Raw genomic sequence first — 17,558 nt, 5'->3', positions numbered from 1 at the left:
AAATCAAGAGTCCGATGCTTAACTGACTGAACTGCCCAGGTGTCCCTATATTCCTGTTTTCTTGCTGTTTTTCTATCCTTCTTTTTTACCCTTTTCTTCATTATTTCAGTATCTGTGCTTATGACTTTTCCAATATATTGACTCTATAATTTTGTCATCCTCCTCATTTTCAACAACTTCTCTGGCTCTTCATTTCATCTGGAGCTAGTATGGATTTCTAGCTCTGAAATTCTGCTCTTGGACCACAACTTCCATTCATCTCTGTCATTGTTAATCTTATAGAACCTTTTCTTCTCTCTCACTGAAAAACCTTCCTTCCCTTATTTCTCATTTTGCTGCTTCTCTGATGAATTATTATAATTAATGCTTTTGATAGCTACACAAAAATACTCCCTCATTTGACTTTCTGCCTGTGGGCCTTGCTAATTCCCAATTTTTGGTGAATAACAAAATCAGTTCTTTCAGCTGTCACTTCTGGAAGCTGAGCTTTCCTTGAGAAGGTAAGATGACAATTATGATTGGCTGAATATTCCAGGAGGCAGTCAGTTGGCTTTTCTGATTGACCTCTTCTGTACATAAAGCCTCAGCATCCTCAGAAACATGGCCCATTTGACAATTAGTTTACCCCCTACTTATTTCCAGTGGGGACTATTCCAGTCTGAACTCCTATTTCTCACCTGAGTTCCCTTTGTCTACTTTTCTCAAATAAAGAATTTTATCCTTGCCTCTTCTCCTTCCTAATACCTCTTCATCTATTCTCCCATTCTTTCCCTTCTATTGTTGTTTCTTTTTTTCCTCTCCAATATGAGCTCCTACATAGGTGCCTTTGATTCCATCTGCAAGTTTAAAACCCTACTGCATCACTTACCTTTCTTACATGGTCAATTTCTCAAACTCACCTACTCCTGTCTCTAAGGAAATACTCCTTTTTCCAAACCAGAGGTTCTCAATTGGGAACAATTTATTCTCCCAGGTGATATTTAGCAATGTCTGGAGATATTTTTGGTTGTTGCAACTGGTGAGAGAGGATCTATTGTCTTTTATTGAATAGAGGCCAGGTTTGCTGCTCAACATACTACAGTGCACAAGGCATGCTCCCATAATGAAAAAAAAAATTACCCAGCCCCAGATGTCATTAGTGCCATCATGGGAGAACCCCATTCTAAGCCTAATTCAAACCCAAATTTTGTTTCTCCAGGAAATTTAGATAATATGTTCTTATGACTATGTTTACCACTTTGAATTCTTCCTTTGTCTCCCACTTTTTCAGTAGCAATCTTCTAGAATAGAAGTCAATACTTGCTGGCTTAATTCCCTTAATTTCCACTTATATTTCTAAAAGACACATGATAATGATGAAAATTAATAATCACTAGAAATTATTAAGGTCTTTAACAGACTCAGCTTCAGCTTTGCCACGCCCGCCCCCCCTTGCACACTGCAAGCTTCTCAAAATGACCCTGGGAATGAAGAAAGCACATGGGAATACTTCTCTTATCTTTTTTTTTTTTTTTTTTTTTTAAGGGCAGGCTCCGGCCGGCCCGGGACCCGCCTCAGGCGCGAGCCGGCTGCCCACTTCTCTTATCTTTACTTGTTAATTGATTATTAGCCACAGAAGCATATGATGTTGAACTTAGATACTTATTTAATTATTTGGCTTATTATGAGGGGATAAAAAAAATTATCCCTGCTGACTTTTCTGTTGAGAAACACTAGGAAACAGCTTCGTGAAACAAATATTGTTAAAGATGTATTTAAAATTCAATTGTGAAAAAAAAATAAAAAAACATAAAATTCAATTGTGTAACATTAACTTTCTACAATATATGAGACTTGCAGCAATTATAGAATTAATGAAAAATTGTCAGTTTGCTTATACAGATGGGGCCAGATCTGTAAGGCTCTACTGTGGGTGTGATTCCCTGCAATGAGGCTATGATGTTCCTTAAAAACATCAACAAGATGTAGAACCATTCATGGACATACCTTGCTCCAAATATTTGCTTTTCTGTCTTTTTAGAGCATTTAATAGGATATTCTACACACAATAAAACCAACAAATTTCTAGTAAAATGGGAAATAACCCTAAATTCTTCCTCTATCCTAGAACTAGCACAGCCAGTTGAAGGAGTTGCTTGGAATCCTTGAACTCAAATTAGAACTCTTATTTTCCTTCCTAGGGGAAAAATGATCAAACATCCTAAGACACAACTCTGGATGACGTTATTAATCCTAATGATAAATAGTAGCTTTCAAGGTTGAATTCTTTCAGAGATTTTTTTTTTAATGTTTAGCTCTGTTAGCTACTCCCATACAAATCAAACTGCCATGAAAATACAGCTTGTGATGAAGAGAAGGCTCTGAGTTTAGATATATTTAAAGTATGCAATATAGATTGTTGCATTAGGTGGTTTTTAATCACCCACTTTCTCTTTTTCACTGTAAAAGGGCTTTGAGAGTATTCTTTCAGGGAAATTAGAGACCTCTCAGGGACCCAGGGAGCTTTCCTGTCTCTTTTATGACCCAAATGGCTTGAAATCTCACCAAGAGGAGAAACAGTGAAATTTCTACCCAAAGTAGCCTGAACATATACCACCAATCTTTATAAAATTCATTTCATTTTTTATAAATTGACAGTATAGCAGCATTTTATTTATTAGCCAATGAGAGAGGGAGGAAAAACTGTTTCAGAAAAGAGGCTCTGATTAGATTGGTGGCAGGGTCTTGAGAGCAAAGATAGAAGTATTTGAAGAATAGAAGTAAAACTGTATTCTTAAAAGAGATACATGCCTTTAGTATTGGTGGGTTTGGGTTATTTTTCTTACATATAAAATGTTTAATTCACAACCTCTTTTTCTAAGAAATTAACACATAACTCTTTTTACTCTTCCAAGGAATTTGTTCAGAAATTGAAAATATCTATAATGAATGAGAATATTTAATATGAATGCGTTTAGTCATAATACCATAGTTATCCAAAGAAGGAATGATAAAATTCATAGATGACAATTTCAGTTCTCTCTAAATTACTCATTTTTAAAAGTTCAAAATCAAAGAATATAAAAAAAGAAGAAAATAGCTAAAGAAGTTAAACAGGACTCCTGTTTGACAGTTATTGGAAATGAGTGATTAGAAGCACTTGTACGATATGTTCTACAAAGGACAAAAATTTTATTTTTTGGTTGCTTTCAGAGTTCTTTGACCTTTCCTTAGGGAAACAGGTGTCAAACTGGTGTTGAAGTACTTTCCTGACTGGAGGAAGAAGTTTTGAAAAGAGAGTTGTGTGTTTAATAAACTGAATTACATCTTATTTCAAAATTTAGGAAAGAATCTTCTCCTTAATAATCTACAGTCCGAAATTTTGCTTTTCTGACAATGGAAGATGACTCCAGAAGAAAACACAGTTTGTGAACATAGTTCAGTGAATTTCTGGTTGTTTTTGTTTTGTTTTGTTTTTTGTTTGTTTTGGTCCTGTTGTATGTGACAACAGTTAACATTTCTCACTTGGTATTTATAAGTCAGGAGGCCAATGGAACCTCAGAAGATTTAACTGAAAAGTTCAATGAAGGGACTATTTATAGACTCATAGGAAGGGTAAGGGAAATGAAAGATGTGAAGAGTTAGGTATGAACAATAGCTAGAAGCCTATAATGTCCCTAGGCCTGATGAATCCATCAGAGGAAGCTTTTAGTAAAACCGGGAAGCAAGTGTTGTGGAAGTGGATCCACCTGAAGGAGCTGCAATCTTAAATAGATAAGCTGTGCTTTTCCCCATACTTCCATGTCAGCTGCTTCCTGCTTGGTTGGTTTAATTGAAACCAGTTGTGGGAGATTAAAGGGCAGCAAGAAGAGAAAGGCCACAGGGATTTCCTTTCTGTCTCCTTCACAGCTTCAGTTCCTGTTAGGACTACCATGGTTCCAGCTACTCCTTGGTAAGCCTAGCTCCTGGGCTCCAGCCATAACACTTTTTCCTACTCAGCGGTGGGAATGGGTTCTTTCTGTTGCTAATCTCTGGGTTGGCTCACTAGCCTATCTTGCTTTTTAGCTTTTCTTTCACTTTTGAAACTAATTCACAGCTTTAATTTCATTTTAAAAGCTAAAAATGGTTTATAGTCCCCTGTTTGGTCCTGATAGATATTTTATATTTTTAATTGATACTTTGAGTGGCATCTTCTTTTTCCTTATATTCCTATAATCAATATCTTCTTATCTATTTGGTTATTGCTGAAGTAGAGGAATGACTATATATGCCAACTGGCTATGCTGTGTTATTAATTTTAATCTTTATTGATTCTTTTGTGTTTTTATTGGAGATAATTATATCTGGAAAGAAATGCTTATACCTCATTTCTTTTGCCTAGCATATAACACCGGAAAAGGAAAAGACTTTAAGTCTTAAGTTTGATGATGGTGGTAATAGTAGCGTTCTTTTTTTTTATTACAATTTTAATTGGAATGTGTCTGAGGTTTTTCCATTTTGTTACAATGTTTGTTACAGTTCTTTTAGATCTATAGTTGTTTACAAATTTAGGGAATTTTTATTTCTAGTTTTTGGAGTGTGTGTGTGTTTTAAGATTTTATTATTTGACAGAGAGATAGAGCCATAGAACAAGTGGGGAGAATGGCAGAAGGAAAGGGAGAAGCAGGCTGGCCACTGAGCAGGGAGCCCAGTGCAGGCTTGATCCTAGGACCCTGGGACCATGACCTGAACTGAAGGCAGACACTTAACTGAGCCACCCAGGTGCTCCTTCTGATTGTTTTAGTAAAAAGTTGACGATGTACTTTTACCATTATTTTTGCAGCATGTGTTGAAATAATCATACACTTTTCCTTCTTTAATTTCTTAAGATGGTATATTGTGTGGACAGATTTCCTGATATTTCTTGAATTACTGGGATTAATCTTGCTCATACTTTATTTTTTTATAACATTGTTGATTATATTAGCTAGAAGATTCTATCATCTATTATCTCTTTAATTAACTTTGGATCATAAATGAAGATCTCATTTGATTATCTTTTGTCAGCATTTTGTCTCATTAAGGTTTTCAAAATTCTAGATTTCGATTTTATTACTCTTCTTTATTGTTTTTCTGTGTTTTATTTCTTTATTTTATTTATCTTTAGTATTATCTTCCTTTCTTTTGTCTCTTTGGATTTGCTCTATCACTCTTTACCCATCTTCCTTCATTGTCCATTTTTTTCCTTTTTTTTTTTTGTTTTTTTGTTGTATGTGTTTAAATCTATAAATTTCCTACTGAGTATCATTTAGCTCTGGCCTAAATTTTTTAATAAAATGTTTACACAGTTTTTCTTCTCTTAATGTTTTTAGATTTCCCTTATGTTTTTTCCTCCTTTGGTAGAGAGGTTACTCAGTAATAAGTAATTTAGTTTCTATACGTATACAGCTTTTAAAGTTATTGTTATTGATTTTCTATTTTTCTTAACAGATAATATAATAAATATGATGTAATTTTTAGAAATTTATTGAAATTCTCATGGCACCTCAGTGACTCAGTGGTTGTGTGTCTGCCTTTGGCTGAGGTCGTGATCTTGGAGTCCTGGGATGGAGTCCCACATCAGGCTCACTGCGGGGAGCCTGCTTCTCTCTCTGTCTACATCTGTATCTCTCTCTCTCTCTCTGTCTCTCATGAATAGTAATCATGAAAAATTATTGAGAATCTCATTGTGGAATTCCAGGCAATTAATTTTCTTTATTCCAAGAAAATATATGTTCTCTTATTGGGTGTCAATTTCCATATAGATCCACATGTTAGTTTTGATATTTTAACTTTTTAAAATTTTTGCTATGCTTAACTGATTTGATTCTGAAAGAGATATGTTGAAAACTTCAATTCTAATTGTTAATGTATCTGTTTTTTACTGTATTCCTCTCAGTTCTGCATTTTTTGATTCCATATTCTTAGGTGCCTTTGTCCATGAACATCTTTTACATCTTTTGATATGCTTTTCCTTTTCCCATAATATATTGTTGCTATTTATCTTTTACATCTTGATATTTATTTTGTCTGATATTAATGTATCTACTCAGGCCTACATTTAATTTGTTTTATGATTTATTAATCTTGGATGTCATAAAGGTACTCTGCTATATTGACTCTATACATTTTGAAATTTTGCCTTTTACATAAAAATCATGAGTCTATCTGGAATTGATTTTTATGTATGGTGTGAGACAGGGATCAAATTTTATATTTTTCCTCCACAGAATCAATCTCTATTTTTCCCCCTTCTGAGCTGAAATGTCAACTATTATATAACAAGTTTCCACACATGTTATATTCATTCTGGTCTTCCTACTTAGGTCTATTTGCCTATCTTTGCATGACACACTTTGGTCTTACTTACAAGTTCTATATCAAATCTTAGTGTTGTGAGAGCAAGTTCTCCTAATTTTTTCCCCTCCTAATTTTTTCCCCTTCCAAATGTTCTTTGTGAGTATCTTCTTTTGCTATGTTTCATAAGTCTTCAAAAAAGCTTGTTGAACTACAGAAAATCTTATTGTCCCATGTGGAAGGCCTTGAACTGATATCCTGACAATATTGCATTTCATATCATGAACATGGCTGTACTCCTTATTTGTTGTAGTGTTCTTTTAAGTAATTAATCAAGTTTTTTATAATTCTTAACATAAAGGAGATTTACTTAGAGCAATCAGCTGGAGTCAGTTCCTGCCATCACTGCCTGGTTCTCTGTAGGGCTAAAGTGACAGACACATGACAAAAGGCAGTCCCTTTTATAATAGTATGTCTGGTCTTCTTCAGCTGCCATAACAGGAAACTATAGGCTGGGTGCCATAAGAACAAAAGTTTGTTTTCTTACAGTTCTGGAGGCTATAAGTTCAAGACCAAGGTACTCACTGATTGAATTTCTGATGAAAGCTCTCTTCTTGGCCTGCAAGCAGCTACCTTCTCAGTGTGTCCTCATATGGTAGGGAGAAAGAGATTGCACAAGAGCAAGCAAGGGAGGCTGAGCTCTATGCTGTTTCTTCTAACACTAATCCCATTAGATCACAGCTCTACTTTTAGGACCTCAGAAAACCTTAATAACCTCCACAAAGACCCTATCTCCAAATACAGTGACAGTGGAGATTAGGGCTTCAACATAGGAATTTTGGGATATACCATTCAGTCCATAACACAGTGCTTCCAGGATCTTCCTCATGTAGCCCTTTGTTTTTCAAGACTAGAGGTAAAAGTCACCACTGCCAGTCTAGCCAGAACTCTCCACTAAGCTGAACACCTTCTTCCCATCCTAGTATATTCTGGCAGTTATAGTTTTGATATGATTGTAAAAAGATGCTTGAGGAGTATTCCTTTGGAAACCCAGAAAGGTAGAATCATGCAGGAGAAAGTTGCTCATTTTCTTTATTGCCCAGATCCAGTTGGGGAAAGTAGAAAAGGAATGAAATATTTACTCCATTCTTTTAAGCAAGAAGGGATGTTCTTTTTCATGGGGCAAAGCATCAGTAGGTCCCACTCTGGTTTTTCTCCATCTGGTTTCATCAGCTTAATAGAAACTCCTTCTAGATTCTGACCTTAAATCATTTGTGTTGATTTTCAGCATTATTGTGAGCTTTCCTAACATCAAAGATATTTTAGTTGGAAGTCCAAAGGGATAGCTCAACACCCTTTAAATGGGAACGCCCAACTTTACCAGTTTTCACATTAAATAAATTTATGTTTTTTGGCCACCAAAAAAAAAAAAAGAAAAGAAAAAAGAAAACACCCAGAATGCTGGGTGTTGCAATTGGAATTTTTATGTGTTTAAATAAGATCCATATTTTCAATCATGGCTATTTTTCCCATTTTTGTGGGCATATTATCAATATTGTGAAAATCCTTAAGGCCAAATAAATGAAGACAAGCCTGCCAGAATCACACATGACATGGGTTGGATGTTTTTCAAGACTTTACTGTTTTTCTCACACTTATTTCAAGAGTATAATAGTTCAGTTAATGCTTTCCTGAGGGTGAACTCTTCTGTAGCTTTGATCACTAGCAATTCTTTTTCAATTACATATGGGATTACATGATGGTAATCTAATGCCAAATTAATACTTCCATGGTTTTCCAGTGTTGATGATAAACAAATCATACAAATGTGTTCTTTTATATTTTGAAGACTGAGATGAAGTTTTAAAGTAAAAGAGAATTTATCCTCTTAGAAGCCAAAGTTTATCTTTATAAACTCTTGCAGGCAGGTCTAGCCTTATTAAAACCATGTATAATATAATGTTTTAGAAACACCTAGCAATCAGGCACTTCTGCCTGAGTAAATAATTTAAAACTTTCTAAATTTAGCTTTCTAATACATAAAATGTAAATTATAATAATATCTACCTCACAGTGTTTATATGACATTTATAAGACTTATTTAGTATAGTACTTACCATAAATGAACAGTCCTTAAAAGTTGGCTATTGTTAACTATTACTGTTCTCATGAATTATACCAAAGACTGAATGAATTTCTTTAGTTATAAGTCTTCAAAAACAGTATTTTCCAAGCTAAATGATACTACACACTAATAGGCTATCTATATACTGAATTCCATAAGTGAGAATAAAGTGAAGTCTAACTAGTTTTGCTGAGGAGTGTCTTGAAGGGGGCTTAGAAAATCATAAAATAAGCCTGCTCCTTGAAATATTAGAGGATAGTGGTCAAATAACATCATATAGTGTTATTTTTCCCTCATTAAGAATGGAAGTACATAAAGTTTTAAGAAACATGGTAATAACAGCCATGGCTTGGTATTTTCCATCCTGAGCCAATCAGGAAAACACAATATAAGCCTTTGTTAAAAAGAAGTTGAAATTTTGTCCTTTGAGGAATTTCAAACATCTAGTTTCCATCTCTAACATCTAGTTTGTATTTCAAATAACAAAATCGAAGAATTATTGCAATAAGGATATCTGCTCTCTGGGTGCCAATCAATTTTTCAAAGAGCAACATTCTGATACACGATTTGTTTTTCTTCCAAATGGGTCTCCTGACTAGAGAAGCAGTGGCCAATGCCCCAGATTAGACTCACACATGTGGGCTCCTTGTGCTCTGTAAGAAGGATGGACAGAGACCACTGGTAGCAATGTCTCTTCTCTGCTCTCAACAACTAAAATGTCTTGCTCCAAGGATGTGTACCGTACCCCTATGTAACTGCAACTCTTATTAATGCTTAATAATCCTCAGTGACTATTTGGTTAAGCCTCATAGGGATATATTGCTTCTATACAAGTGGTTTATTAAGTTGTTGCTGCCAATCACATACACACTGTTGTTCTGGTTAACTGGTGTTGTATAACAAACTACCTCAAAACTTAGTGGCTTAAAAAAGCAACCACTTTTTTTTTTTCATGATTTTTGCAGGTCAGGAATTTAGGCAGGATTTTATAGAGTGATTCTCATCTAGAGTCACTTGGTGGTATTCAGCTAGTAGCTAGTCTGGTTTAGAAAGTCCAAAATAAGCCTCCTGCCTTGAAGGAGTGTCTGTAAAGCCCCTCCACGTGTTTTCTAAGCAGGGGAGATGGATTTTTTACACAGTTGATGGCTTCCCCAGAATGCATGTTTCAAGAGAAGATGGCAAATAGATGTCTTCTGACCTGGCTCCTGAAGTCATTCAGTGTCACTTCCACCGCATCTATTGGTAAGACATAAGTTATAGGACCAGCCCAGATACAAAGAGAGAGTAGTTGATTACACAAGACTATGAATCTTGAGGACATTGTTCTTTTGAGATATCTTTTGAGGCTAGTGTTTCTGAGAGGATTCTAGATAAAAACAGTTCTTTCAATCTTGATATAATTATAGTAATGCTTTGTGTAGCCTTTATAAATTGGCACGTTGGAGGCCATCTGGTTGGCCTACCCCTTTATCAGGTCTGTTGATGCCAATAACCTGTATTGTTTTGTAGCATATGTCTATAGTCTTCTCTGTGGGAATTTAGTTGACATAAGTTCAAGAGACTGATTACCATGTGTGAACTGATCAAAAGAATCTAGGTTTATAACACTGAAGCTCAGATCATCAGCTATACTCTGATTCCCATGAAAATGTAGTTGGAATACACAGCTAGCCCTAGTTCATTACCATATAGCTTAGTTTGACACCATGCTTAATGTATAACATCCCACCAGTTTTATACATCCTGTAATTCAAACCTTAATTGTTGTGCAGAGTCTGCTGATTCTATGTCAAATGTTGTTTATTATTGAAATAGCCTTCTTCCTGTTCTTCATGCTCAGGCCTTCCTACCTGTAGTCTTATCTATTGTAAATCTAGTGATCCTTTAAAGATCCAAAAAAGATCATAATATTTCTCTGCTTGGAGACCTTCAATGGCTGCTGTTCTTACTTTAGTAAAATCCAAAGTTGTGACAGTGACTTATAAGGCTCTATGTGATCTATACCCCTTTCTTTTTCTCTGTTCTTATACATTTGTTTATTAATCCTTTCATTCCATAAATACTTATTTGGTACCTACTATGTGCTAGACAGTGTCTCATATGCAAAGGATCCATTATTGAACAAAACAGAAAAAAACCTTGTCTTTATGGAGGACCTCCCCCCCCCCCCCCCCCCCCCGCTTTCTCCATTCACATTGATCTCCTTGCTGTTCTGGAACATTCCTAGCACATCTCTGGGCCTTTTTGTTTGCCATTCTCTGTTTTATCCATGTGGCTTATTTTCTCATACACTTAGTTCTTTATGTTCAAATATCACCTCTACAGTTTATTTCTTGACCATCCATTAAAAGTAGTCATTATTGCTATATCATAGTCCCTTCCCCCAGGTTATCTTATTATCACCATATGGTAAACTAGATATTTAATTTCTATCTGTTTTTTTCCACTAGACTGGGAGGTCTGTGAAGGTAAGGCTTATCTGTATTACTTAATGTTACAGCCTGTCCAAATCACATTAGGCTTTCAATAAGTGCTTGTTGAATGAATTTTTGAATTCAGTCATATGAATTCTGTTAACAAAAGCCAAGTAGCTCCTCAATAATTAGAAGCTCCCTACTTATCTATCTTTGTTATTTATCTAGATCATTTAATGCAGTTAGATTACATTTGGTGGTTTGAGTCCCTTCCCTCAAAGTGAAATATTATAACCTAAATTTACCTACACTGGCATAAAGACAGAGGCAGCAGAAGCCCTACGCTGTAGTTTAACAGAACAATTAAGGAACCCTATTTGTACTTCATTAAGAGAAAATAAATGGGAGAAGTTATCTTGAATAATCATCTCTAGATTATCCATATTTTCATATTCATGCATTATCCTCATTCCTAAGTATGCCTATACCGTTAGGCAATGAAGCAGAAAATGTTGGTTTGCTTTAATTAAAAAGCTACTCAAATTAAACCAACACCATTTAGAGTTACATTACATTAAATGGACCATCATATATCATGCAGTAACTACAACTACACAAATAAAATGGAGAGCTGGACAGAATTCTCTTTTAATTTTGTCACTGATGAGTCTCAAACTAATTAACTTAGGTACAAAAACACCACTTATTTGTAATGCAAAGAATTCTGATAATGCCGTGATATGCCATGCTGCTTATGTAAACAGATCGATTTCAATCTTTCCTATCCTCAACTTTCAAGTTACATAGGCTTTTGAGCTATTTAAACCATATTAACTCAAAAAAGGAAAGAAAAGTCATAATCAATTCTTAGTTCTTCCAGCACGTCTGAAGCAATATAAACTAAGCTATAATCATTACTCATGAAGGAAATATTGACGCCGCTGGTAATTTCACATAGAGTTCAGCAAATCAGGACAAATCCTGCCTCCCACTTATTTTTGTTCAGCCTGAGAGCTAAGAATGGATTTTATATTTTTAAATGGCTGAGAAATCAAATGGAGAATATTTCATGATATGTGAAAGTTAGATGAAATTTAAATTGCAGTGTCCATAAATAAAGTTTCACTGGAACACAGCCACAACTGTTTGTTTACATATTGTCTAGGTCTGCTTTCATGCTGGAGTTGAATAGTTTCAAGAGAGATCATTAAGCTCCCAAAGTCTAAAATATCAACTATGTGGACCTCTTCAGAAAAACTTTGCTAATGGTTTGGTACACTGATTTCTCCAAATTTTGTCAGTAGGTCATGCATCAGAATTAAGTGAAGAAAAAGAGTACAGATTCTCCATCTCTATTAGATATTCTTATCCTATGGCTCCAGAGTAGTTTCAAGGTTCCAGCCTCTGGGCTTATACGACTTTTCTGGGGAGGAAATAGCATCAGAAAGTCTTGGGACTCACTCACTACACATGGACTGCTGCATATTTTCCTTCCAGTAAATCAACTATGGTATTATTTCCTTGTTCATCATACTTTACTCATTCTGTGCATTGTCGTAAATAACCTCTTCAGAAGGCAGACGCTTTGGTTCATAATGACAGCACATATTTTTCTCAGGGATTATTTTGTTTACATCCTTAGAGTATCTTTAGTTACACACTTATGTTAATATGGTCATTTAACTAGGGTAATATAAAAAGACAAAATCCATAAAGTGATATTACAGATTAAACTATTTGCCATGTAGAACAGATTAAGTACCGATATTCATAAGCAAAGCTATCACTAGTTTCACATTAATTTAGGCTGGAAGAGAAGATGGTGCTCAATCATGAATTATGCCTGGAGAAAAAAGGGGATTGGACTCATTTATTGAATAAAACATGGAAAGCTGTATTCCATTGTATTACACAGAGGCAGAAATAATTAATCCACGTGTGGCATCTATCATTCCATATAGAGTCTAGGTAAGAATTTAGGACCTGAATCCTTTAAAAAAAGAGATGTTCCTGGCTGAGTAGACACTATGAGCAAAGTTTACCTTCTTGAGTTGAAAAAAAATTATGAACAAGAAATTATTATTGAAATTAAACGGTGGCAGACATGTCCAAGGAATATTGTGGGAGTTCGATCTATGAATCTAGTGATAGATGAATGTGTAGAGATGGCAACTAGTAGGCAACAGAACAATATTGGAATGGTGGTAATACGAGGAAATAGTATCACGTTAGAAGCCTTGTTTTTTTTTTTAAGATTTTATTTATTCATGAGAGACACAGAGAATGGCAGAGACACAGGTAGAGGGAGAAACAGGCTCCCCACCAGGAGCCTGATGTGGGACCCGATCCCAGGACCCTGGGATCACGACCTGAGGCAAAGGCAGAGATGCTCAACTACTGGGCCACCCAGGCATCCCTAGAAGCCTTTGGAATGAGTAAAAACAATAGGGGTGTTCATAGAAGAAATGAATTGCTTCGACATATCTCCTCTCCATAGCTCCTGTTTCACTAAAATATAAAAATCAGGTCATGTGTATTTTCATATTGAATCTTTCTGTTAAATAAAAGTCAAAAAATGCCAATTTTTTACTTTTTTGTAATAGTAAAAAAAATTTTCCTGGATTCCTAGAAAACTACATCAAACAATCTTTAGATCTCTCTTTTTGGCCCTATTTGATAATGTGATTTATTTATCCTATGAAAATATTTGTAATTTATAGTATCATTGTTATTTTCTTCAGAGGTTAGCTATCAGAAGGCTTATTTTTTAAATCCTTTTTTTAGTATGGGTTATAAAAATAAATGTTAAATAACTAAATGTGATTTGCATGGTATTTTAAACAAAAGAGGAGAAAGTCAGTACTAACTCTGTTCTTGTTATCTTGGTCTAAAATGGAACTAGAAGAATACTCATTTCAGTTTGGTAGACAGGTAGAGGCAGAGCAAAAGACAGAGAGAGAGAGACAGAGACAGAGAGACAGAAAGATAGACAGAGACAGGAAAACATACAAAGAAAAACACACAGAGACAGAGAAAGAGCAAGCAGAAAGACACATACACACACAGAGATGGAAACAGAGAAAGATGGAGACAGAGAGAAAGAAATGGAGAGAGAGAGAGATGAAGACAGGGAGACAGAGACAGAAAGATAGAGACACAGAGAGAGGGAAACAGACAGGGAGAGATAGAGACATGGAGAGACATAAGGGGAGAGAGATAGACACAAGGGGAGAGAAAGAGACAGAGACACAGAGAGAGAGAGGGAGAGAGAGAGAGAGAGAGACCTGAGACAGAGTGGGAGAGACAGAGAATGACTGAGAAAGAAACACTACCACAGAGACTGAGATCCTGAGACACTGAGAGAGAAAGACTGAGACATTGGAAAGGTCTTATTGCAGATAGAGGAAGAGACTGGAGTTAAGCAGCCCCAAGTCAAGGAGTACCTGGAGCCATCAATTGGGAGAAGGAAAGAATGAATTCATTCTCAAGCCCAGAGAGAGTACAGTCCTACTGACATCTTGATTTTGGACTTTGGTGCTCCAGAACTGTGAGAGAATAAATTTCTGTTGTTGCACAGCACTCGATTTGTGGTAATTCATTGCCGGAGCCCTAGAAAACTAATACAACCAGATATAAAATTTGTGGTAGACAGTTCTTTTTTTTTTTTTTTTCAATATAAGAAAATTCTTATGTCACTTCCCTCTAGGTTCCATGGGTTCATATGAGAATCTGTCATCATTCACATCAGCATTTCTTGAGGGTAATATGTTTTTCCCCCTGGCTGCTTGTAAGATGTTTTTCTTTGCCTTTAGTTTTCAGAAGTTTAATTAGATACATGTTGGCATAGATCTCTTTGGGTTTATCGTTTTTCAGGTTCTCTCAGCTTCTGGAATCTATAGGTTTGTGCCTTTCACCAATTAGTCATTATGTCTTTCAATATTTTTTTAGTCTCACTATCTCTTTTCCTTTTGGAACTTTAATGATGTAAATGTTGGATCTTTTGTTTTTGCCCCAGAGATTCCTAAGTTCTTTCCATCTTTTTTTTTTTATGTTGTCAGATTGCAAAAATTCCATTTTTATGTCCTCAAATTCACCAATTTTTTGCCTTTTGTCATCTCCACTCTATTATTAAGCCCATGCAGTGATTTTCTTAATTTCTCTTATTGTACTTTTCAGTTCTGTAATTTCCACTTGGTGTTTTTAAAATAACTTCTCTTCTTTTGTGGAGATTTTCTATTTTTTTTCATTTATTTCAAGGAAATTTGTACTTGATCGTGGAAGCATTTTTTATGACAGCTGCTTTAAAATCCTTGTCAGATAATTCCAACATTTAATTCATCTCAGTATTGGCATCATTTGATTGTCTTTTCTCATTCAAGTTGTAATTTTCTTGGTTCTCGGTCTGACAGGTGATTTTTAAATTTTTTTAATTTAATTTCTTTCTGTACCCTGGACATTTATTGTCTATTATGTTAAGAGACTCCAGGTCCTATTTAAATCTTTTATTTTAGCATGCAGTCATTCTTTTTAGGTTTATCTTGCAGGTCCTGGCCTACATTTGTGGACTGTGGTCCCAATGACAGTTTAATTTTAAAAGTGTTTGTGGAATTTTTTTGGTCTGCTTACTTGGTGCTGCTGGGACGCTCTTGGTCCCCACTGAAATTAAGATGTGAGGGGGTTTCTACATAGTCAGTAGGTTTCTTCCACTAGAGGGGGGAATCTCAGGCTTATAAGGTCAAAGAGGCTTCCCTGGCCAGGCCCCTGCTTGCTGGGAGATGGAGAACATTTCTTGGGTCAGAACCTTCTTGTGGCAAGATCTCTCACAAAGGTGCCCACCAGCCCTCCCACGATTCTAGTGGGGGAGGGGAGTCTCAGGGCTAGGGAAACAATGAGACTTGCGGACCAGGCTTGTTTTGGTGAGATCAGTTTTGGTGCTGCTGGCCCCCTCAGTGTCTTTTAATCAGAGAGGGGAGTCTCAGGCCCATGAAAGAAAAGTGCTTCTCCTGGCTATTAACTGGTAGTGGAGCTCCCAAATGATTCCCCTGTTAAATGGTATTGGACAGTCACCTGGTGTTGTAAGAGGGTCTTTTTGATTTGCAGAACGAGTGAGCCTGTATAGACTGTCTTCCTTTGCTAGTTTGGGGTCAGAAAATGTAAGGTGGGAAAATGTAAGAAAATGAAAATGATGGGTGGGAAAATGTAAGACATCCTGCTGCTGTGTTTTTACTCCAGTTCTGGATCCCAAACCACTTTGCCATCTTCCTAACACATTTTAGAGTTCTTTTCTTCGTTTGTTATTTCCAGGGTTTAACCTATAAGACCTATAGGTTTACTAGGCAGGGAGGAGTGGGGAGAAGTAGGTTTTTGGCATCTTCTTTGAACCCAAAGCCTTAGGTAAATTTTCTATTCAAATATAATGCATGCACAGAGAAGGAACATCCTGTTATGGTTGAATTGTATCTTCCAAAAAGATATGTTGAAATCCTAACCCCAGCACCTGACAGTGTGATATTATTTGGAAAGAGGGTTATTGTGGTTGTAATTATTTAAGATGAGGTCCTATTGGAATCGGGTGAGCTCTTTCTCCAGTAGGACTGTTGTGGTGATGAGAAGAGGGGAAGAGACATAGAGACAGACATATGAGAGGGGGAACATCAGATGATCATACAGGCAGTGATTGAAGTGCTACCTCTACGAATCAAGGAATGCAGAGAATTACCACTAAACCAGGAGAAGCTGAAAAGAGGCAAGGAAAAATTCTTGCCTGCAGGTTTTGGAAGGAACATGGCCCTGTTGATACCTTGATCTCAGAATTCTAGCCTCCAGATTTGTGAGACAATACATTTTGGTTGTTTTAAGCTACCCAGTTTGTGGTGCTTTGTTACACCAGCCCTAGTAAAATATTATGCCTTATATTTTCAAAGTTTCTTCCAGCCAGAGGAAAGATGTTCTGGTTACGAATCGAACAACTGGTGGATCACAGAAGTGTCATTACCTTTTCCTAGTCTATAACCAAATTAAATGCTACTAGCCTCTATCGGTTATATCTAAAGGAGGAAACACAGGACAATAAGGCTTCTACATGTTTCTTTTCATAACATTTTCTATTTGGACACCTACAATTTACTATGATGTGTGGTTAGAAACAAAACCTTTACTGTTGCTTGGAAAACTTTTATTCATTTCTTGTTGAATCCCTGCCCATCTTCCCATATTTTCCCCCTTAAAACTCTCCCACACTCTATAAGTGATTAGTATCTCCTCTTCTAAACAAACTCTCTCCAGATGAACCAGAAGCTTCATAAAACAAATTCCTCAACTCTTCTCCCATCATCTCCAAGGAAGTGTTCAAATTGCTTTATACCTCCTCCTCCATCTTTGTGTGGCCTCTTGTCTCTAAAGACAAAACTCTGCTATAGGTCAACCGGACCTATCTGGAGGAAAGGTGTTAGATTGTGGAAAAAACACAATTTAGGTGAACTTTCTGACATTTCTGGACCTCTGGGTTTTTTATTCATAAACTAAGGGTATAGGATTAGATTATCCTGAAGATTCCATCCAACTCTAATCACCTTGACCCAGTTTTAGGAAATCACTTATGGTGACAGACAAATTGAAGAACAGGCTGTACTGGAAGAGGCCAGAAGATCTGTTCAAGAAAATTTGGCAAAGCATGGACCACCTCCTTCCATTACTTACCTTACTTCCTGGTGGAAAGTGATGAG

The 17,558-nt window shown here is 36.1% G+C and overlaps 1 pseudogene; it reads left to right on the top strand.

Moving 5' to 3' along the window:
• The first annotated feature begins 12,897 nt into the window (after window positions 1-12,897).
• LOC129507323 (small nuclear ribonucleoprotein G-like) lies at window positions 12,898-14,858 on the top strand (annotated as a pseudogene).
• Window positions 14,859-17,558: the final 2,700 nt, after the last annotated feature.

This window comes from Nyctereutes procyonoides, unplaced genomic scaffold (genome assembly GCF_905146905.1).
Source record: "Nyctereutes procyonoides isolate TBG_1078 unplaced genomic scaffold, NYPRO_anot_genome, whole genome shotgun sequence".
NCBI classification, from domain to species: Eukaryota; Metazoa; Chordata; class Mammalia; order Carnivora; family Canidae; genus Nyctereutes; species Nyctereutes procyonoides.
Note: the sequence above shows the minus strand (reverse complement) of the source record. Positions and strands in the feature narration are given on the sequence as shown.